This window comes from Puntigrus tetrazona, chromosome 18 (genome assembly GCF_018831695.1).
Source record: "Puntigrus tetrazona isolate hp1 chromosome 18, ASM1883169v1, whole genome shotgun sequence".
Classification (NCBI taxonomy): Eukaryota; Metazoa; Chordata; class Actinopteri; order Cypriniformes; family Cyprinidae; genus Puntigrus; species Puntigrus tetrazona.
The window spans coordinates 9,127,241-9,150,845 of record NC_056716.1 but is presented as its reverse complement, the minus strand read 5'-3'; the positions used below and the strand labels follow the sequence as shown (position 1 = coordinate 9,150,845).

Genomic DNA, 23,605 nt, shown 5'->3' with positions numbered 1-23,605 from the left:
CTGCCATGGCTAAGGAGGCTGTACACAGGCTTCTTGCCCTGCCTGCACTGCAATGACTCCTTGGCCTACTGGCACCACCATGGCACCCTGCCCCATGTCCCCCATGGTTCCACTGTCTGCCACTGCTCCATAGCCCAGGTCCTCCATGTTTCCACAATCTGTCACTACCCCGTAAATCCATGATCACTACCATGACAGTCCTCCCCACCCCTTGACCTTCGCAGATTTCTGTATTGTTTTTTACTGAGAGCCGGGAGTCGCTCCTTAGGGGAGGGGTTATGTAAAGCCAGGCCATCAGAGGAGCTCTCACCTCTGCTCTGACTGTCTTCACTCCCTTTGTTTCCTCTCCAGTGGCCAAACGGAAGACGCAAAAGTATTGTTTAGCTGTTGTAGACTCTACCAAGCCTTGTTTTCATTGTCTTGTTTCAGTTGTTACTTTAGATTGTCCTCTTGGATTTTGTTTCTGGAGTATTGTTGTTTTGTGAATATTTTGCTGCCAGCCTGACCATTGTACTGTATGTTTCTGGATTATACTTGTTTTGCCCTGATATTACTGTTTTCTGATGTTTATACCTGATTGATGTTTTCTTTATAACTTTCATCGAAGTCAGCATTATGCATGAATTAAGTTTATTGTGTCTTTAAAACAAAAGAAAACTGCAGATGATTCCATTCTGAGCTTAAGCAGGTTCTGATAGGTTAATTGATTCCACTTGAGTTAACTGGTTGTACACTGGTGGTTGCATATAAAGGCACACCTCAAACACAGAGCCTCCTTTCTTTGCATCATGGGAAAATCAAGAGAAATCAACTAAGACATAGGAAAAGAATTGTGGACCTCCACAAGCGTAGCTCATCCTTAGTGCAATTTCAGATACCTGAAGGTCCCACTTTTGTTCAGACAATAATACCGCAAATATAAAAAAAACATCTCACTGCCTGCGGCATCACCCCTGGCTCTTTCTCGCTGCTCTGCCTGCCTCCGCTCAGTCTCCTCCACCACCTGCTCCACCCTGTCGGGTTAGCCCCATGGGAGTCGACTTCCACCATTTCTCCTCCTCCATGGCTCCTCCCTCCATCATGGCTGGGTTCTGGGTCCTCTGGATCTCCTCCTGCTCGGACTCCTCCTGTCTCCTCCCTGGCTCCTCCTCCATCTGCACCTTCCTGGCTTACTTTTAGTTAATTGTATAATTTGTCAGTCAGCTGTGTCTTTTAGTTTAGCTGTCTCTGCTTGTATTTAAGTTCCAGTTTGATTCTGTTTTAATAGTCGGTTCTCGCCATCAATGTTTTAATGTGGTTTAGTTTATCTGCCTACCTGCCCTTGGTATTATTTCTGTATATGTGCATAATTAAAATCGTTAACTTTATATTCGCCAAGTGCTCCTTTTCTATAAACTACAGCGTGACAGAAGATCGACCGTGACAACAGTACAAAAAGTTTATAGAGGTGTGTTTTTCTCCTTTTTAAATTTTTTGCCCAAATGTTTTCGCGATTCGTGGACCCTAATTTTCTTGTCCTCCTGCTGGAGCAGAATGATCGCTTCTCAAGGGTTATACGAAGGACATTCTTGCCTTGGCACATGGCTCGCGGGAGCACCCGGACAGGCTTCCTGTGCTCAATTCACTTTCGCGGAATCAACACCTCCACACAAGCTTGAGCTGTCTGGGGTGGTCCTGAAGAGAGCTCCTCGCTAGCTTATATCGCCTGTTGTGCAATCTGGGTCGGTGATCATTCAGCTCAAGGACAACGACACCAGCCTCACCAGGATCCAGAGCCCAGCCCACCATCTTACCATGTCGTCGCAGAGCCACAGCCTCAGCCCACCGCTGACACAGCTGCAGAGTCAGGGTATTTCTACCATGGAGCCATCGCCAAAGAGAGCGATACAGAGCCGTGGAGCACCATCGACCTGAGCCGACTGCAAATAGACCAGGTGCGTGGGCTGGCAACAGAGCTCGCCACGGTGGAGACAGCCTAATACAGCTAGAGCGTGGAGGAGCTGCTAAGCACCATGATAATGTATCTGGGGGCTGCTGGATCTGCAAAAGAGCTGGATGTGAAACTAGAATTAGACCTGGCACCTCCCCTGTATCCTGAGTTCCTGGTTCCATCCCGCCTTGCTAAATGCCCGCTGGTTCGCCCTCGCCATCCTGAATGTCCGCTGGTTCCATGCAGCTGTCCTGAATGGTGCCTCCTCTCCAGGCACCCATGCTACGCACGGTTGCTCCTCCAGAGCTCCTGCGCAGCCAGCGTAGCCTCCAGTGTCTACATGTCAAGTTTTCCCACTTCCCATCCTTACCATCCGCTGGCCAATGGTTCCTAGCAGCCCCTATGGCTCATCCTCAACTCACCATCTGGTACTTCTGCTACTGGTCTGCCGTGCCCTGGGTCGGGTCTCTCCGCCACCTCTGGATTCCTCCCCGTGCTTTGCCTCGTCCCTCCATCCCTCGGCTCTGTCAGGCCTCTCCATCCCTCCGGCTCCACCTCAGTCCTCTGGCTCCGCCGTGTCCTTCTTTGTCCCCTGTCTCCCAGACGGGTCGCAAACCCGCAGCATCGTTCAGGTCCCCAGCGCCTCGGTGTCACCTCCTGGTTTCTGCTCTGTCAGCTCTCCGCCTCAGTCTCTCCACCACCTGCTGTTTAATGGTGGTTTAATGTGGCTTAGTTTATCTGCCTACCTACCCATAAGGTATTATTTCTGTATATGTGCATAATTAAAATTTAACTTTAACTTTATATTCTCGAAAGTGCTCTTTTTCTAAAACCACAGCATGACACATGTCCTGTGGTCTGACGAAATAAAAATATTTGGAGGAAAAGGGTAGTTTTTGAAGTCCCAAAACACCACTCCCTTGAAGTATGGTGGTAGTAGTATAATGTTGTGGGTACTTTTCTGCTGCAGAAGGGACTGGTGTAATTTCAATAACTGGTGCACAAAAATAGATGCCATCATGAGAAAAATAAAATTATGTGGAAGCAACATCTGAAGATGTCAGCCAGAAGTTAAAGCTTGACATAAAATGAGTATTCCAAGTGACAATGACCCTAAACATACCAAATTAGTCACAAAGTGGTTTAAGGACAACAAAGTCACAGTACTAGAGTGGCTATCACAAAGCCCTAATATTAATCCCATAGAAAATTTTATGGTGGGGCATGCACTGAAAAGGTTAGTGCAGCAAGAAGACTTTACAAACCTGACCCAGTTACACCAGTTCTGTCAAGAGGAGCACAGAATAAGCAGCTTATTCTTTATTCTTTATTTTTAAACATATATAATCTATATAATCCTCCTCCCTCTTTCTCATTGTGCATGCCATTATGGTAAATTCATAACATAACACTTAACATAACATAAATGTATGAAGGATTGTCAACAGGGTTTGACACTGTCACCGTCTAATGCAGACTGTTACCAGTTACTGTTACCAGTTTTCAAGTAAACATTGGCCTCTCTGAGGGCACTGCACCTCTGAAGCATACGCCTCATGCAATCCTTGCATACTCAATTTCTCTCTTCTTGTGTGTGTGTTCCCCTACAGAAGCCTAAATACAGCACTTGTTAAAAAAGCAAGGGAGGGGTGGTATAGGATTTAAACAAAAGAAAAATGGTTTGGCAGAGGAAAAAGAGTGGAGGAGGAGGAAGTAAGAGGAGAAAGGAGGGAAAAAACCGAGGGCAGCTGGCAGGAGTGAAGCCTGATATTACAGATGCTGCTCCAAACCAGATGCTCAGGAACCTAAACCAAAGGCTACTCAGACTAAAGACAAAGAGAGAAAGAACTCACAGTTTTTATGAAGGATGAAAAGAACATTTACTCTCCTTATGTCTGAGATAGTTATAATGCTATGAGACTTAAAGATCTTATAATGGCCTACAGAAATGGAGATGGGATTGATTTTTACAAACATTTTGCATGGCTCAAGAAGGTAAGCATGAGATTTTTAGTTGCTGAATCTGTGCAATAATACCTAATGTGAAATGTGAGACATTCAATGTGAATCTGCATGGAATTAGGGTTTTGATGGATTTTTAGTGACATATACTGGAGGACAGATTATTTACCTTTGATTTAAGCATGCAATATGTTTTCATGAGATAATGTGCAGAATATGAGGATTGTATGCTAAAATGAAATCTAATTAGCAAATATATACAATGTTGCAGATACTTATAGTTGTGTATATTCTGTATAACATTGTGCTAGTGTAAATGGACTGCATTCAATTGTTTCATAGACAGTTCACATAACAGGGTGCACTTTCAAATGGAACTTCTACACACTACATTTATGAGACACTATAAAACAATACTAATCATGACTAGTGTGAAACGTGTCTAAACACAGCAAGAGTATATATGTGAAGCCTGCCAGGCTAGTCTAACCTAGTCTAAACCTGCTAGTATAATTACACTGTGCACCTACATATAATGTAAACCTGCACATAAACCCCTCCTCAATAGCACCTAAAAGTGTGCAGCATAGTATGACAGAGTCCTTTCTGAGGAGACAAGGTTACTCACCAGTTGCTCTTTAAATCTTGTCCTGGAGATCAGCACCATGAGTTGAACTCCAACTTTTTCACCCACACACAAATCAAAGTCTTTTGGATAATTGGTATTTCAGATATTAGCAAAAATAACTTAAAAAACTTAAAATAGTTTGTTTAGTAAACTAGTATTTCATTTGTTATAAATTAAGATTAAGTATCTTCAGTTAAATAAAACTGAAGAAATGGAGATGCATGTAAATTTTGCATTACTGTGGAACTCCAGGTTCAATATAATGAACTTTTTATGTACATTATAAAATTCTTTATTTGTTTTATAGGACCTAAATGTCATCTCAATTCAGTCAAGACAGATCTACACTGTATTAAAAAAAAATCTTTTGTTACCTCTGACTTAAAATTTTGTGTAGTCAACTTGAAATTTTAAGTTACTTATTTTAAGTTGCTAATTTGAGTGACAACTGGAATATTTTAGTTTACTAGCTTTTGAAGTCCTTTAGAAGTGTTTGAGAATCCAATGGTCAGTGTGTGGAAGTTGGTTGAAATGCATTTTCCAGGACAGTAGGTCTGCAGAAACGATTTGAAGTAACACAAATAGCTATTAGACTTTAGACTTAGTAGTATAATTGCTTAAGCTTGAAGTCTGTTTTTAATTCCTGTTCAGTGCTGCATACTTTTTTTATTGCTACTCTTGCCATGCTACAAAATCCAAACACATTGTATTTAAAAACAGTTTATATGCCTGTGAATCTATATAGAACATTTAAATGAACATCAAAACAATTTAATTAAACATCAAAACAACCATTTTTGTCCTTTGAAATTTGACTACTTATGAACCATTATGCACAGTTTTACATTATATTTACAGAGCATATATTCAGATGCAAATCTTCTAGCACGTTCACAGTATTTCACACATCACTGACATATTCCACAGAGTTTTGAGCTTTGCTTGTGCACCAAAAAACCTTATTATCAAAATAAACCTCTTGAAATTCCTCTCTAAAACCTGAGGTGGGCTTGGTGTAGTGAAATTTAGCTACAGACCTGTGAGCATATTCAACAGATATGAAATCGCCGCAGGGTGCTGAGAAAAACTATAAACAGGCACGTTTACAGTCATAATTGTAACAGTAGCTGTGGGCTTTACGTTTCATGATTTACAGTGTTTCACTTTCTTCTGCGCTGACTGTATAAACATAACTCTAACCTACCAGACACAGGTCAATGTGCAGGCTCGGGCAATGGTGAGAGCTACCAGGGCGACTGTGTAGATCTAGAAAGGAGATAAAGTCTCTTGTATTTACAGGTAAATGTGAAATTTCTTACAGTTATTTGTTAAATGTGCATCTACACAGCATGGTTTGTTTCATCACGTTGGTAGTATTTTGCAAAATCAGTAAAAGTGTTCTAGCCAAGTCAGTACAATAAATTGTGATGTTTCATGGGAACAGACAGGGCTACGGATTAGTCCTGTTCTGGCTTGTTGATTTTGACAGTAACTACACGTAGGTGCTTCTGATCAACTGGGTTGACAAGAATATTGCTGAATTGTTTGAAACTCTGAATGACCCAATGTTTATGCATATATTATTCAGTCTAATTCAAGAATAGAATAATGAGTGCCCGATTAGACTGGTAATTTATACTTTACTCTCAGAGCTAGGAGCAACTTGTGTGAGAAGTACAACGGATAAAGATGATGTGCCTCAAATGAACAAACTTAATTTAAACCTGTTTCTCAGGTGAGGTGTGCTGACAGATCAGGTGGAGGCTCGGGGAGAGAGAAGATCAGAGACCTGGAGAATTCCTGTTGGGAATATCAGCACAAGCTCAACTCCACTGAGGAGATGCTTCTAGCAGGCATTGGTATTATTTATTAACAAAAAAATACATTTAAATTATTTCATTGTCTTGTTAAAAAGCAACCAATGCTGATTCCTGATGCACAAAATGTAAGAAGCACTAAAATGTTTACGTTTACATCATTAGTCATCTTGTTTATCCAGCTTTGCTTTTACACTGACTGAAAGCAAGGACTTTTGATGGTTCATTCATAGAGTTTAAATGACTGGTCATGCATTAAGAGTCACTTTTTTGATAGTAATCTATTTTCCAGAGACCTGAGACAAATCTATAGATCTGAATAGTAACTTGACATTGAGCATTTGTGACTCAGAAAATCTAAAAATCTGGTTTCTCTAACTTTTAGTCTTTAAGCGGATATTATTTTAAACGGTCTATACTGTAGGAAACCAGCTCAAATTAACAGAAAAACCTGCGCCTGATGTGTCTCAGAAGCAGAATTTGGCCTCTGTGTGAAAATTCATTGGTGGGATTCAGGAGACTCTGTCACATCTGCTTGCTGACTTAAATATTTAAGTAGCTGGCATTCAGAGTCGAATTGAAATTGAGTCAAAATACAGCGTTGTATGAAAGTAAGTGAGAGAGAAAGTAGTCTTGAAGTTTTGCCATTTCAGTAGACCTGGTACAAACATTTGGACCATTTATCAAGATAAAATCTTTCAAAACATGGTAGACACCTGCCTTATCCATGTACCATTTTCAGGACAAATTGCTGCTTGTAAATCTCATTTTCCTCAGCTAATTGCATATTTCTGTTTAACTTGCCTTTGTGCTAGTTGATTAAATCTCCAGACATCAGATGGGAAGATTTTCAGGGGCATGTGCCTGTGGTCATTGAGGTTTGGCCTTCAAAACCGTCTATTCCAGTGACATGGGCTAATATTTTCCATATGGCGTCTTTGAAAGACTCAGAACTCACATAAAACTGTCAGCACAAAGCTACTGACATTTTGAAATGGTCTTTTGGGCTTCTGTGTTGTGAAATGGATTCCTGTTCAGTGTGCGAGTTTAACCATCAAGATCAAAAGACAAGACCAAGGGTTCTGAGTTTTTATGGCAAAAGCAACCACTTATTCAGTTTAATTTGCACTGAAAAAAATAAAATCAACCAGTCTATTGTAATCCGGGGCTGTAGCTGCTGTGGCATGTTCAAAATGAGCATTTGGTGATCTTTACTTAGAGTTGATGTGTATTTGTATTTAATTTATCTTTATCAGGAAAAATACTGCTTCACTTGGGTATGTTGTGCTAAATAAATCTTAAGTATACACTTTCTGATTTTTAAATATTTGCTGTAATCCAGGTTCCATAAATGTGCATTTCGTTTTCTTTATTTTATTTTTAGCTTTGATTTTGTGTTGGTGTTTTAACACCCATTCTGTTTACTATACTCAGCGTAATGCACTCTTCCTAACGATCAGACACTCCAAGCTCTGTCCCATGCTCTCTCTCATGTGTCAGTCCCTGCGAGACAAGTGTGTAAATAGCCCTCTGCCTGTGTATATTTAGCCATTGTGGGACAGCAAGTGCATGGATTTTGAGCGGACTTTGTGCCTCCTTAAGGTACAGTTCCTTAGTTTCCTTTATTTGTGTGCGTGGGTGCATGCGTGTGTGTGTTTACATTTGTGTGTGGACTCTCATGGGAGCTTCTGAACAGGAGTTCTATAGAACACAGAAACTGGGCTTGATGGAGGAAGTGTCCTGTCTAAAAGTGAAGCTGGGGAACATGGAAGAGAAACACATCAAAGTATTTGAGAGACAACACAAAGCTGAGGTAAAAATCTTACTATTATGGTACCAGTTTTTGAACTCCAAGCATAATATTAACAGTAAGTTTAACAATCTTTTGCCTTACAAAGACTTGTATCTTACAGTATTGCAGACTGTATGTATTTAAAAAAACTGCTGCTGTTTGGACTCACGTTAAATAAATTGCGTCTAGTTTACAGCGTGCTATTACCTCATGTAGTACTTTATGTTGAACAACTACAGGACATAACTGGTTGATCTAAGCTATACCTTTTCTCTGACATACGATTTGCTGGCGTAATCTGTGTGTGTTTATTATTGATTTGCGTACCTTTCATTTAACCATTATGGGCCTCATGCAGTGCAAGCAGAACAAATTTTTGTGTAATGATCTTGAGCAGCCTAGTCTAAATGACAAGTGTTTTAGCAGGAATAAGTGACTTAGAATGACCTCCAGCGTGATGTCTGACAACTGCTGGGCTTCACATAGTTAAAGAATGGCACCAATCACTCAAGTGAGCATTCCAGTAGCATGCCATTCTCTCTCTGTCGGCTCTCTCGGCTCGCTCACACATGGTCCTGGCTTTCTACCTGCTATAGATAGGCCAGTTTACCATCTAGTTTACCATGCTGTTGGTGTCACATGGCACCTCATGAACGTTCTGTCATCCACGTGCTGGAGATCTTTTACTGTGAAAGGTGCTACAGGGTCTGTGTTTGACAGGTTATTATTATTATTAAGAATAATAATATTTCATGATTTTATTATTATAAACAGCGTGGCTGTATTTGGTTTGAAAGTTACGTTATTTTGTCACAACTTTCCAGTGGCAGCATACTAAATGAAGTGGTTGTCTATAGGTTGTGAAGCCATATGGTTAACTAGGAAAGCCAAGTTCCTCATCTAACGACAGCTTTATGCATTAAATTGTATGCAAGTTAACCTGTTGATATGTTTTTAAAGATTAGTACTTGAACGTGAAGTTATTTCAAAACATACATTGGAAACTGGTTTGTGTTCAAATCATGATTACCCACACAGCATATATCCTGGAAAAATTTAGTTACTTGGCTCTTTAACAAAACTCTTATATTTGAGACCTTGGCTTGTGTGAAATGGGTCAGTGAGATATTTAGTCATCTAAAAGTATATTTCAAAGCCCAGGCAGAGCAGACAGCATGTTTTCTCATTGTGGTTTGTTTAAAGGCTAGTAGATGTTGAATGATGTTCATAAATGATCATGAAATGTTCCATTGTATTAAATCAACAAGTGTCCTGTAAAAGCAAAATAAAAGACACACTATTTGTAAAAAAAAAAATGTTAAAATTACTTGCTCTCCTGATTATGCATTACTTTTTAATAGTTTTGGTTATTGAGTACTTCGCCTTGTTAAAAAAATAAAAAATAAATACAGTTTTTATTGGTGATATTTTTAGTTTGGGACCAATTCTTACTGTTAAATAACTACAGAACTACACTGCCCCAATAAACTCCCTAATTTGCTTATTAATAGTAAGTAGTAGTTAGGTTTAAGTACAGAGTATGAGATAAAATGTGATAATAAATAATGAGTTTGATGATATGTGTTTTATAAGTACTGTTAAACAGCCAGTATGAAAGTATGCGCATGCTAATAAGCAACTAGTTAAAAGTGAAGCGGTTTTTGAAAGCTAATTTTTGTTTTTAATGTGACATTTAGGAACATAGCATTGTTATATTCTTTAGTATGTTTGAGTTTCTTAGTTTGTTTAAAGAAAGCGAATCCAACATACAAACACACTGGTGAACCAATTCTAATTTCTGCTGTCCCCATAATATGCAAAATGCTGCAATGACTTGAAAAACAACTTGAAGCACTGTATCAGCAAAAGGTAGAATTAAATAATATCTGAAACTTATATTTAAGTATGAATATGTTGTTTTTAGTGTTACCATGCATGATTGATAATGGCTGGGAAGAAAAAAGCACACGAGGAAAGGATATATCAGGGTACATCTAAAAAAACACAAAAGAAGACAAATGATTAAGTGATATAGTATTCAAGCTACCTGAAGAACACAGACAGGAGGAAACCACCAGCATGTCATCTGCTTCCCATAATTCATTCTTTCCGCTTTCTCTTACCTTCTTATCTGTTCTTCCCTATTATTCCTTTCTGACAGAGTGTGATGAATCTGATTAGCGAGCTAGGAGCAGATGTGTAGAGACCGACGGAGATCTCTAGTAAGATTCAAGAAAACCAGCGGAGATGGTCCCAGAGGAAGGTTGTGGTGGTGAGCCAGCACATGCCTCTCTGACTGATCCAAAAAGCCAGCGGTGGGTCTGAGACCTGAACACATAGAAAACACTATGGAACTGTGGTCACTGTGGAATAGAAAGTGTAGCACCTTATTGTATCTGACACAGTTTAAGACAGGCATTAAAAACATTGTTTATGCTTATGAATTGGTGCACAAATTGGTAATATTTTTTTGACAGTCCATTTTAGATGTCCGCTGACTATAAGTAACTTTGTAAATTCATGTCAGCTTTCAGTCACTAAAGTATTGGTAGACTGCCTGTAATGTCTGCTAAAACTGTATTTGATTGTATAATACTCTAAAGAGTTGTGAGCATGTGGTTGCAAAAAATTGCATATTCAGTAAAATGCCTGAACATTTGAACATTTTGTATACAATGTTTAGAATGAACGTTTTCAGGCATTGTGTTTTTTGCTTACATTTTACCCTGCTTAAAAACATTGTAAACTAGCCTAGGCTGGTTGACTGGTCTTAGCTGGTTTAGCTGGAAGTAGCTGGTTTTTAGTTGGTCTCCCAGCCTGACCAGCAAAAACCAGCCTGGCAGACTGGTGTGAAAATAAACACTTTAAAATGCCTGTGACCAGCTTAAAGCCAGCTAAGACCATACTGGGAAACCGGTTAAAACCAGTCAGCCAAGGTTTTAGCAGTTTTCAGCAGGGTGAACCTAGTATCATAAGCTGTGTAACTGAATTAGTCCGTGCTTTATTTATTGTTGTTTTTAAAATGCATATTCTTTTCAGACAAATTATTACTATGTTCTAGATTACAAATCCCATATCATTCTTTCCCAATGCCATCTTAAAAGTACATTTTAGATTGAGCAGTCCTGTTTTTGTATAATGTAATTCTACATCTAAATTAAATATTAAACTAATTTTTAAATCAAAATTAATGGATTTATACACTAGCATACGTTTAAGAAGTTCTGGGAAGGTCTTGATTGGTGGTGCATAAACATATATTTACTGTGAAGATTTGAATCGACTTAGTTTCTGTATCTCTAGTTTTTGAGCTGTGGTTACGTCTAAATTGCTTGAAAAAAAAACAAAAAACAAACGTTTTCTATTGTTTGCTGAAAGGGTGCCCAATCCTGTTCCACAAATCCACCTTCCTGAAAAGTTCCTGTTTTTCTACCCTACTGTACTCAAACATACCTGAACCAGCTAATTAAGACAGGTGTTTTGATGTAGGTTGAACCAGAGCTCTACTGGAGTCACAGCTGGTTCTAAAAGAGTAGTACTCAGCTTGGGATCTATTTGTGTAATATTGAGCTTTTATTAAACAAACTAATCAGACTTGAACACATACAGTACATGTGACACCAGAAGATATTTCTCCAGAAGCAGGATTAGAACAACCCTGCTGAAGTGACCATAGTAAACCAATGTTTTACAATCTATATTTATAATTTTGCACTTTTGATTTTGGTGTGTGTGTTAGTATACAGAGCCTGCTTCCAGGAGCTCAAGATGCTCCAAACATAGAGTTGATGAGCTGGAACAGGAGAAAGATGCAGTATGGCAAGCTCAAGGTGACACAGTACTACTACACAAATGTAATTGTAAAGCTGTTTTTCACAGACTATCTTCTAGTGTACTCTTGTGGTCAACTGTGGACAATGTAGAAAAGTTTCTGCTTTCTGTAATGTCCTTGCTGTCTCTTGTAAACATACTATGACTTATTTTAATGCTAATTATTCTAATAGATTATTTTTGGCTATACATCATAATAAGTGTTTCCACTTTCTCAGGCAGAGATCATGAGTTTACAGCAGCTGTTGAGCTGTAAGAACTTCTGAGATAAGAGAGTCTACAGGCTCAGCTGCTCTCCAGAGCTCCAGTGATGATAATAGACAAGCAGAAAGAATTTTCTTTCTCTCAAATCCATCTAAAGACCTGCCTGATGCAGTCAATACTAATGTTAAAGGCAATTTAGCTCATTGTATTTTCACAGCTGTGTCTACTTAGTTGTTAGTGTTATTAGAGATAGGCTGATATTTACCACATTTGAGATGTTTGTCCACAGCTCTGTGCACTTGGCTAAGTAGTAAAAGTGATAGTTCAATCATGACAACTTTCAGAACATTTTAGCTTAGTGATTGATATGACAATGTTATTTTTAGTCTTGATGGAAAAAGATCTGCTACCCCACTGCTGCTGAATTGCTGAGTTCTTGCTGAGTGTGACGTTGTGGTCAACCAGATTTTAAGCTGTTGTTTATAATTTTGTGAAGTTGAGGCTTGCGCATCAGTGTCATTCGTCTGTCCATTTCCTATGATTTTAGGTATTACTCATGGGTGAGGTTAGGTTTAGGTGTATGATATGGATAAAATAAAAATCTTTGGATTAACATTTGGAACACATAAACTCAGCAATATCAGGACATGCGCTGTTGATTGTGGTGTAGTTGTAGGTGTGCTGCTGCTTCAACAAGTACAGGAACTTGCTACTGCCAATGCATATGGCGACACAATTGCCATGGTATTTTAGAACATACTGCTGCTGCACAAAATGTATAAAAGTAGCCTGTAGCAGATCTATAAAAGGTGGAACTGAGGGAGGTGGAGGGTTTCCAGAAAAAACTATGAAAGCATGCTGCAGGCTTTGCAGGCGTTTGTCGACTAATTACAGACAGCGAGTTCAGGAAGTACATGCATTCAGTTTTTTTGCATATGGATATTGTTGGTTGGATTTGAAGTAGTAGGTAAAGCATAACTAAAAGTGACTTACTGCTTCTGCAGAGAGTTTCTAAAGAGCATGGCTGATGTTGCAGACTTTATAGAATATACCTTATTAATGGGGAGAAGGAAATATAGTGCATGCAGTGACAGCACAAAATTTCAGGAGCATTCTCATTATTCTTGCATTATTCTTCCCCTTTGAGCTGTTATAATTGGCACTGAAAATTACACATTTAGCCTTTACATTTTATCACATTACCTGGCCATTGAAAACTTCCTTGCTTTTAGATTTTGCCATTAGTGATTGACTGATGTATTTTTCAAGGCCTTTGTGTCAACAGCTACTATTAGTAATTGCCATATGTGTGTATTTTTATGTGTTAGTCGAAATTAACAATGCTTCTTTTCCTTACTACCATTCACTCACCATTAGAGAATATACAGAGAGACTTTTAACATAGCGTAAGCTTGTTTATATTCAGAAATTACATAATTTGCTAGAAAAGATAAATGCCAAATTCATCTGCGTACATAAAACCAATCTCTGCATTTGATTGCGCATGAGTTCTCCACTTGTTTTCATTGTTTTATGTGACCCTATAAACCCATGCCTGTGTAAGTGTCTTGTGAACTGGTGACTCTAAAATAAAGCCATAACCACTATTGCTCCGCTTGGCTTTCCTTGGAAAAGTAAAAGTAAAAATTTTCCATGACTGTATACTTTAATTGGCTTTTTCAAAGTAGATTTTAAATATTTGTGGGGTTTATGAAAATTCTAGACTGTAGTTACTCGACACATAAACATTCTACAGGTCTTGAATTTATGCATGGTTGTCCCATAAATTGTCTGTCAACAGATCAGGAGCTACAAAGGCTGAAGACAGAATGGAATGCTTATTACATCAAATGATGAAAGGCAAGTTGCGTCTTTGTCGTTAAAACAACAATATATAAATAACACATAAAATCCATAATTGTTATAATTGTTATGGCCACTAATAAAAATTCAAATTATAGTTTACTGTGTCAACACTCTCTCCTCATCATTTACATCATTTAAGCACACTGGACCCTTTGTTCTTCACACTGCCAGCATGTTTATGGACCTAAGTCAGAACGAGCGTGTGCCAAATACTTATAGAACCTGTGGCAGAGACTGCCTTATGTGGCATTGATCTAATTTATTATTTGGTGTTTTTGTCTGTTTTTCCAGGATCGTCCGAATGAAGAGCTCACTCTCCTCCTCAGCAAGTTCAGACAAATGAATGACATCATGACTTTAATACAAGGTAAATTCTTAAACATTACAACATATTTATTTAAGCCTTAGTTGTTGTGTGTCTTTTGTGTGAATGACTCATTTTGTACTTTAATCAATGCACTTGATTTGTGTAGACTAACTAAAGATATACTTAAGTACTTTGGGTATACTTTATTAAATATCTTGCATTTAAAGGCTGATATTATTAAAAGTGTATAAAATCGTCATCAGTAATGACATATTAGGCACATATTAGGCATGGCATTAAGAAATGTGTGTTATACAATAAAGATTTTATTTTTGAATATTTCGTAATCAGTAAGTCTTGAGAAATATGTCAGTGTTACTAGATTTTAATTATACTTTTTATGAACTAAATGTAGTTTAAATATATTTCTTTTTTTCAAAATTATAGCTTAATGATACCTAAGTGTGCCTTCCTCAGACCCAGAAGTCAAGTCAGCAGAATAGCGAAGATGGAAAACAAGCGGGGACTCTAAAGATGAGCTTTAACACATACACATCTCATGCTGAGGTGTGTGTGTGTGTGTGCAGATTCAGGAGTATGGTGGCTGATGAAACCCCATTTCCTGAGTGTATCTGAACTTGTTTTTTTGTCTCTGATAAAGTTGACCTTTAGTAGCTCATCCCTCTGCTGTTTCTTCAGTTTCTTCTCCAGAAAGATGCAAACCTCCAGGTAACAGCATCTGCCATAAGCAAACCTCATTTCAAACAGTAGAATACGTGTCACATATAACTATTGATGTTATTTCTTCAGGTCCATCAGCATGGAAGAATTTGAAGGCGACTCAGCACAAAGGTTAGCACAAAACAACCAGTTTAATTTATTTGCAGTTGATAGCTAATGTGGGGAGTATTTATTTCGTTTGTGTGTGTGTGGTTTACAGAGCTTAAAAAAATTATGTTTAAATTCTGAAGGTCTACTCTTGTGATAATACTCATTTTTTTAGGCTGTGGATGGAAAAACTGGTAAAGCCTGTTCTTTCAGAGGAAGTGTAAATCATTGTCTTAAGTTATTAATCTGTTATCATATTTACTCATCTTCTAGGTAAATTAAAACTAAATAAGTCAGCATAACTGAAATCATGGTCATGTTGTTATTGGCAGTGGTTTAATGTTGAAGCTTTGAAGATTAAACACGTATTAAAGATGTCTGCAGCACCCAGCATTACTTACACTACTTCTCACCCATTTGTATAGACTCAGCAGCTGATAACAAACATTGACACTCCCACGACGGTGTTGAGTCACCCAGAAAAGGGAGAGAAATTGAGTCGGTGACACATCAGATCAGAGAGGACCATAGAGAACAAAGGATGAAGACATCGACCTTATTATGATATCCTTTACTTAGTATCTTGTCATAATGTTGAAAACACTGCTGATTCTTTAAGCCTGTCCAGCAATAATTTAGTATTTACATTTCTGATTGTGCAGGTAGCTTTCCAGGTAATTCTGCATAATTTGACTATTGGCATGGTCTGGTCCATGTGGACCTTTTTCTAGAACTGATTTAAGTGATATATATGTATAATTTTTCTCCACTATTTTGGAGCAAAACCACTTCTACCATTCATAAAACCCATGCCTTTAGTTGACTCTAATGAAAGGGTCTCCATCCAGGAAGCAAAGCTATCATATGGGCCCCACCTGGCAGGACCCACCCTGTAACCGAAGCTTGACTGAAGGGGCAAATCATTGCCAGATACTTAAATGCTTTGACAAGCAGAGACTGGAGAACAGGCCTATGAAAACCTGCTCTGTTAGTCTCCTGATGCTTCGATAACTTTATGCTTTCATTACACTCATTTAAATCTCAACAATGAGCTAATAGTACTGAAGACAAAAAACAAAAACAGTGAACAGAAAGTCCTTTGTCTCTGGTAACTGCATATGCGTTCACGATGTGTAAATCATAACTAAAACTGTGAAATAGGGCAAATACCTGGTAATCTTTTCTCCTGTTTACCATTTGGACTTTTAAAGAAATATTAAGTTTATTTTTAGCAGTGTACCACTCCTATGTTGTTCTGTATCTGATTACTGCAAAATAAATTCAATCCCTTCTAGTTTGTAAAAGGAATTGAAAAAATAGTATATACCATAGCACTTAAGCATTAACAGATATTAACATGGGATTGGACTCTTGTCTGTGAAAAACAGTTTCCAGTCTTTGAACATATGCTTTGTCACTTGTGCGAGAAAGCTATGCAATTCATTTTCATTAATGAAGTAGTTAATCACACTTTACGAAAGTACTCATCGAAACAACTCTGATAAATTACATTGCTGCATTTATGAAACATAAGAATGCATAAAACCATGCATGTATTCATTAATTGATTTATTGTCCGATGTAAGTCTATATGATTTTTATGTTGTCTTTCTGTTTACTGGTACTAAGTAAATAAAAAACATACACATTCATGCATTCATACATGAAATTAAGCCCATTGTATGAATGAACATTAGATTTCGTTTTTGATATACGAGAAATAGCATTATGTTACTGGTTTATGATACTTGCCATTCTGAAATAAGTACCAACTTTTTGTTTATGCGATTATTATTTCTTTTTCCCCCCAAAGGAATTACAGAAAATGAAGAACACGACCAATTCTGACCTTTCTTCGATTGTCTTCTGGAGTTGATTCTGGCCAGCAGTCTCCTGCAATATTACAGAAAATGTCAAAAAATAGCAGCATACGCAAACTTTGGAGGAAAGTGGTAGATTATGACCAAGGGCAATTGCAACATTAAATGATAAAAATGCTAGTTACTTTCCTGTTTCTGTGTGCAACCAATGAACAACAAGCATCTGACTGTATGTGTCTGTATTGAGGATGAAGAGGACTGGTGTACTGTCAGATGACATTGAGCCTCCAGTTTTAAAAGAGAGGAGGCTTCAGGGCCACAGCAGGGCCTCGGCTAACACGGACGGATTCTGGGCTCATCGATAAAGTTTCCTTCATAAACAGACAGGGCCAGATGTGCAATAAACTTTGAAGGATAAAAACAGTTTATTAATCTGATCTTATTATCTTGTCATCATTAAGCGCACACACACCTTTCTCTAAATGAATGACAGAAACAGGTTATTGGTTGGCTGGAAGGACATTGGTTTGATACAATATGTCAGTTTTGGCTTGCGTCAGTGGGTGGATGCGGACAAACCCTCCTCTCTGCCACTCTCGCGGGAGTACCAAAGAAAGGTATCATTTTATATTTTGGTTATGTTGCTGCCTATGGGTAATGTTAGTAGGGTGACACTTTACAATAAGAGGGTACATGAATATTTACTAATTCATTGCATATTAACTATTAAGGTGTTTACTAATTATGAACAAAGAGCTATTTTTAACTGTGAGTGGAGTCCTACGGATTCGTATGAATAACAGCAGCCTTAACTACATGTTAGTACATGTTTGATAGTTAATGCAGTAATTCACATCTCTCTCCCTCTTTCATATATATATATATATATATATATATATATATATATATATGAAATATGCATGAAACTTTATGACTATTTGATGGCTCTTCATAAGCTCTTCATAATTATTTAACATCTTTAATAATCATTAGCAAGTGATAAGTAAGTTTTAATTTGGGAATGGTATCATTATTCATGTACACTTAGTAAAGTGTTACCAGTAAGAGTATATTGATCTGCATGATATAAAAATTGTTTTTTGTTTTTATATCATTTATTATTTTTGTACAACCACAAACATGTACTGTTCTATAAAAGCCTCACTAAAAGAAGTACAGTTTACATGACTAGTATGCACTGTTTTCAACAGGAGATTTGTATTAAACATCCTCTGCAGAAAAGCTGCAACTGGCTCTCAAGAGCTTTTAGTAACAAAGGCGATGGAGAAATCTTCCAGAACTGGATCACATCTGGGTCCTGCGTGCGTGCTACTACTACTAATACAATTTTCACAAGTTTGAAGGAAATACAACAATTGCTATTTGAAAGAAAAAGAAAAGAAAAAACTAACAGTGTTGAAATAAATGCATGTGTTTTCCATCTGAAGGTTGGCTGGATGATGTGGTTTACCACAGTACAAAGTCAGTTCTATGAAAGCAAGGTTGATGGCGCATGCTACAGTACTAACAGTGGTAAGTTGCCTCGATCCCTGTCGTCAAAAATGCAGTGTAACTATATATTTGAAAAAATGTATGTTGACCCTTTAGAAACTGATTTTTCTTTTCACAGAGCGATCTCTTGTTCTTGAAGTCTCCAGTCAGCTCCATCATCTGAAGGCATTAAATGTGCCATCCATGTTCTCCACGTTAACAAGTTTAACCCAAACTGCACCTGAGGCATGACCAGGAGATGAAGTAAGACAAATTACTGATTAAAAACTCACCATTTCTCATAAGCTTGGAACACTGAAAGACTATATTTCGATTGATTGATTGATCAAGCGATTGCAGATCATTGTATCTCCTCTGAGGTGGTGCAGTGGTCCAACCATCGTGTGATGGAGTGGTTGAGGTCGGTGAATTTGGCTGAATACGCTCCAAACCTCAGAGGCAGTAGTTCACGAGGAGAGCCTTATTGTGAGTCGCTTTCATGTCATTAAAAATACTACTACTAATGAGTTTCAACATCCCCACACATTAAATGCACTCTGTATGTCATGTATATAACAGAATTTCCCAATCCAACCGTGAAATAATTTCTAATATGCAGTCTCTTCATTAACATCTATTGGTTAAAAGCTGATGCAACACTTTTATTTAGGACTGGAAAAAACCTGTCTATCCAAATATGACAATATTTGATCTAGGGTGGATTGGCTGTAGCAAAACTAATTATAATTAGTTATAATTATGTAAGCTGAGAAAGAAGCAACTGTAGAATTCATATTACATTCAACTGATTAGTGTGTACATTTTCTGTCTATTCATCAACAAACATTCAATGTATTTCTTATCAACAAAGAAAAAAATTGTAAGATCTGGAATCATTTAAAGAGCGTCATATGATATTTGCTAAAAAAGAACATTGTTTTATTATTATTTGGTGTAATGCAATGTGTTTATGCAATTTAAGGTTTAAAAGACACAATATTTTCTACATACTGTTACATCATTCCTGAAGAGGTCAATATGTACAAAACTCATTGTTCTAAAAATATTTGGTATTAAGCATCCAGTGGGGACATAATTACCAATTATAATGACTTAGTACCATTTTTATGCGTCATGTTGCAGTGTTGTGTAAACAACAACAAACAAACTGCTCTACACTACTCAAAACTTACGTTTGAATAGTAAGTAGCAGGTTCTTTTAATAAGAAAACCCAACTTGCCCAGGGTGTTAGTCAGAAGTGCCAGACTGTCCTTGCAGATTTGTAATTTCTTTGCTTTGTAGTCTCTGTGCACAACTAGCATAGGCTGTTCTTCAGGTTTGGAATAAGTCCTTAAATACGCTAAACACCTTTAATATTTGGGTTAAACTGTTTATTTTACTTAAAGCGATTTCTAGTTATCAGTTTATGAGCCACAAACAAGTAGTTTCACTTTTACAACGAAACATTGTCTCAGAACATGGCACCGGCAACACAGCTTTTCTCCTAGAATAATGACTCCTGCAGTAAACATCAAAATAAACCCACACGGTGGCGTAGAGATGTGAGGGCCTGTTTAGCAAGTTGTTTTGGAGGTGGGGACAAGTGCTTAACTTTCACTAAGAATATCTCTTTGGTTTGAAACTTTAGTCTTTGCAAGCGCTAGGGATCTTAGGAACAGCTTGTAACACTCCAAGAGAAAGGAAAAGTTGAAATCAGTCATTATAACCCCTTTAAGTGACTTTGATCTACAAAGCAGAATCTGAACTGGAGAACTCATATTGTGCACAAGTTTAATGATGTTAAAATGTTATTTTTATTATGGGTTATGAATGGTTCATGTTTAGGTTTTAGTAGTCCCCCGACAATAGGTTGACATGCGCTACAGGTCAAAAGCATTGCACAACATTTGCAAACCTATTTTCTCAATGATTCATTTTTAAATAACAACCCGCTTCTTTGCATAGTGCTGTTCATTGAGTGCGGTGATCATATTTTCATTAATTTAAGGTTTGACTAAGATTTAATAAAAGTCCTTTTTCTGTCCGTAGCATGTGTCTGTTTTGAAAGTGAAACTGCTGTGAATTCCACTGGGCCACCAAAACCTGTATTAATCATTTTAATCTGTTATTGCTGCTATGATAACCACAGGACATACTATCCCTCCTGGTTGTTAACTTTGTGGTTTTACAATATTTAAGTTAGACCAGCACTTTAGCTTTGATTATGCATTTGCAATCTTCGATAGCTTCTATAATGTCACAACATTTATTCCTGTCCAGAGCTGCATTTATTTTCACCAAGATCTGGTTTGAGGACTGCTTAAAGTCTTCTCCAGAATGTCCTAAAATTCTCAGTTAGATCTGTGGACTCCTATAATTCTTAATCTATGTGTGAAAAATATTTATCATGCCACAGACACTCTTTTCAATCTGAACTTAATGAATCTGGCATTTGTCATCTTGGGATATGCCCTTGCCATCAGGGAAGAAATCCATTACTGGTATAACAAGGTGCATTCAGTATATTCAGGTAGCCCTTTGACTTCATTCTTGATCTTTCTTGGGTTAGAAGGAAGATGGACAGCTTCTAGATTCATTGTATTGTATTTATTGAATCTGTCATAACAAGTGAGCCAAGGACAAAGGCGGGTAATTTATACAAAACAAGGTAATCCAAATAGGGATAATGGCAAGAAACCATGTGATAGCAAATGTTACTAGACAACAAACGGGTGAAAGAGGACAAGATAGAGGAGAAACAAAGGCATCAAATTAAGAAATTTATAAGTGTATGTGAGGAATTTCTCGTATTACAATAACTTATTCCATTTTATTTTTGCAGTTAGGACTGCAAACTACTTGCAAACTACAATATTGAAAAATGGGTTAAGCACTTGTGTGGTGCTTTTCAAAAATAATGCTGTGGGTAGTTTTTAATCTTGAACTTTCCAATTGCATCCAATCAACTTTAAAATGCTAAAGTTTAGGGTACATGCAGTTTTTACAGGTAGTTTGTTTGGGTGATATGTTTTGTCTGAATTCATGCAATTGGTTTCTGTTTCTGGTTGGAACAGTTTTTGTTGAACAGTTACATTAGCACATTGCAGGACAGAGTTGAAGACAAATACTGGGTACTCATAGGAGCGGATCATTTTTGTGGCTAACTTTCTGCACAATGCTACTCTCAATCCCTATTTGATATTTTACTAAAAGGCTAACAAGCATGATTTGTTTGTTTTTAAGATGCTTATTTTAGTGTCACAAACTATTAACTATTTTATGTATGTGATGTGTATGTATTTTAAGTGCATCTAAGTTGATCACATTAAACAAATGGATTTTACTTCCCGCTGTAACATTACAAAATAAATAGCATGACTATTTGAGTGAAATATACGTAATATATAAAGTTGACTGTATTTCCTTCAGATTCTGGAACCTGCTTTCAGTCAGAGACATGGCCATGCTGCTCAACATCCCACCACAGAAAACCCTACTCAGGCCATACCTTGCCACAAACTTTTGCTCACTGGTGGGACCTCAGGCTAGCAGGAGAAACAGGAGTTTGGCAATGCCAGTGGGCATTCACCACTTACCACCACTGCCAAAGTCGGGTATGATATTATAAACAAATGATCATTTTATTCTATATATAAGTTGCAAGTATCATTTTGTCATGATGTATTTTTATTCATTTCTCTGTCTTAGCCAAAAGCTTGGTTTTACTCATTTCCGACAAATAAGAGAAGCTAGAATGGATGAATCAGCTGATTATATTTACCCCATGGACTGGGGACCCACCAGCACTAAAGTGGACATCAAAGCAGGCTTATGGAAGCTTCAGGGTGTAGCCATCACAGCCAGGAACTCAGACAGACTGGGTGAGTTGGGTCTAAAGCTGATTTATTCGTCCTCAATTTAGCCTTTCTTGTAGAAACAATGCGTGCTTAACATATAAACTGCCAAGAACTGCTGTAACTCCACTCTGCTTCTAGAGAACCTCAGCATTAACACTAACAATCAGGAGAAACCCTGAACTGATTTCTCTAATTGCATCATTTGGAATTGCTGGATATATTTCACGTGGTCTCTAAACATTGGACATTTTATTATTATTACCATTATTATTGTTATTGTTATCTGTTTAAGGTAGTTCCAATGCTGAAATTTGCTGACAAGTTGATATGAATTTTCTGATTTTATTTCTTTAAAAAAATTGTTGTTCTCTGTAGCCAGAAAAAATAAACAATAATAAACTGCTTCTTCTTTTCTCTTTATTTCATTTAAAAACAGATCCTATGAAAACACTCTAGTAAAACATGTATGCCATATTGAAATGAATCATTATAGGATTAAGCCAGAAACATGTACTGTTCTAACATTGAATACACAGAAACAAATAATGCAACCAATGATTCTAGTAACTAAATAGACAACAAATGTCTCACTCAAGATGTGTCACTGGTTGATGCTATGAGAACACCCCCGAGATGCAGAGTTTACTAAAGCCTGTAAAGAAACTAGGAATGTGAAGTATCCGTGTTTTATGTCCAGTACTGCAATGTTTAATATCTGCTTTTTAAACAGTTTGCAATATCTTCTACACACTACCTAATTGTAAATACTGTATGCACACATACACACTTTATAGATTCAGAAGACTTGGAATGCATTGCTAAGCCAGGGGTCACCAGGTTTGCTAATTAAACACACCTGAACCAGGTCTTACTATGTCTACTAGGTTGGATTCCTTCAAAGCGTCTAAGGTGTGTTGACTTTCTTCTTTTACAATGGGAGTAAAGTTGGTGTTTATTGTCAAAAGTTCAGAAGACATGAAATAAAGTGTATGAAATAAAGTAGCATCCATAATAAAATGTATGGCTCCAGGGGTGAAATAAGGCCCCTGTGGCAATTCAATGCATTTTTGTAAGATAAATATCCATATTTCAAATGTAATAAACAGTTTTCTCTCACTTCAGCTGACTGTGAGTAAGCAGAACCTGGACCTGAGACCTTGTCTTGAGAAAAATATTCCAAAATCTGGGATGTGCACTTTGTGCACAAGGACATCATTTTGACACACAAGTGGTTTTCCATATGATTATGATTACATATGGATCTAAACAGA

General features: G+C 37.5%; 1 pseudogene; it reads left to right on the top strand.

Annotated features, from left to right (window-relative positions):
• The first annotated feature begins 2,018 nt into the window (after nt 1–2,018).
• Nucleotides 2,019–22,513, top strand: LOC122362733 (annotated as a pseudogene).
• Nucleotides 22,514–23,605: the final 1,092 nt, after the last annotated feature.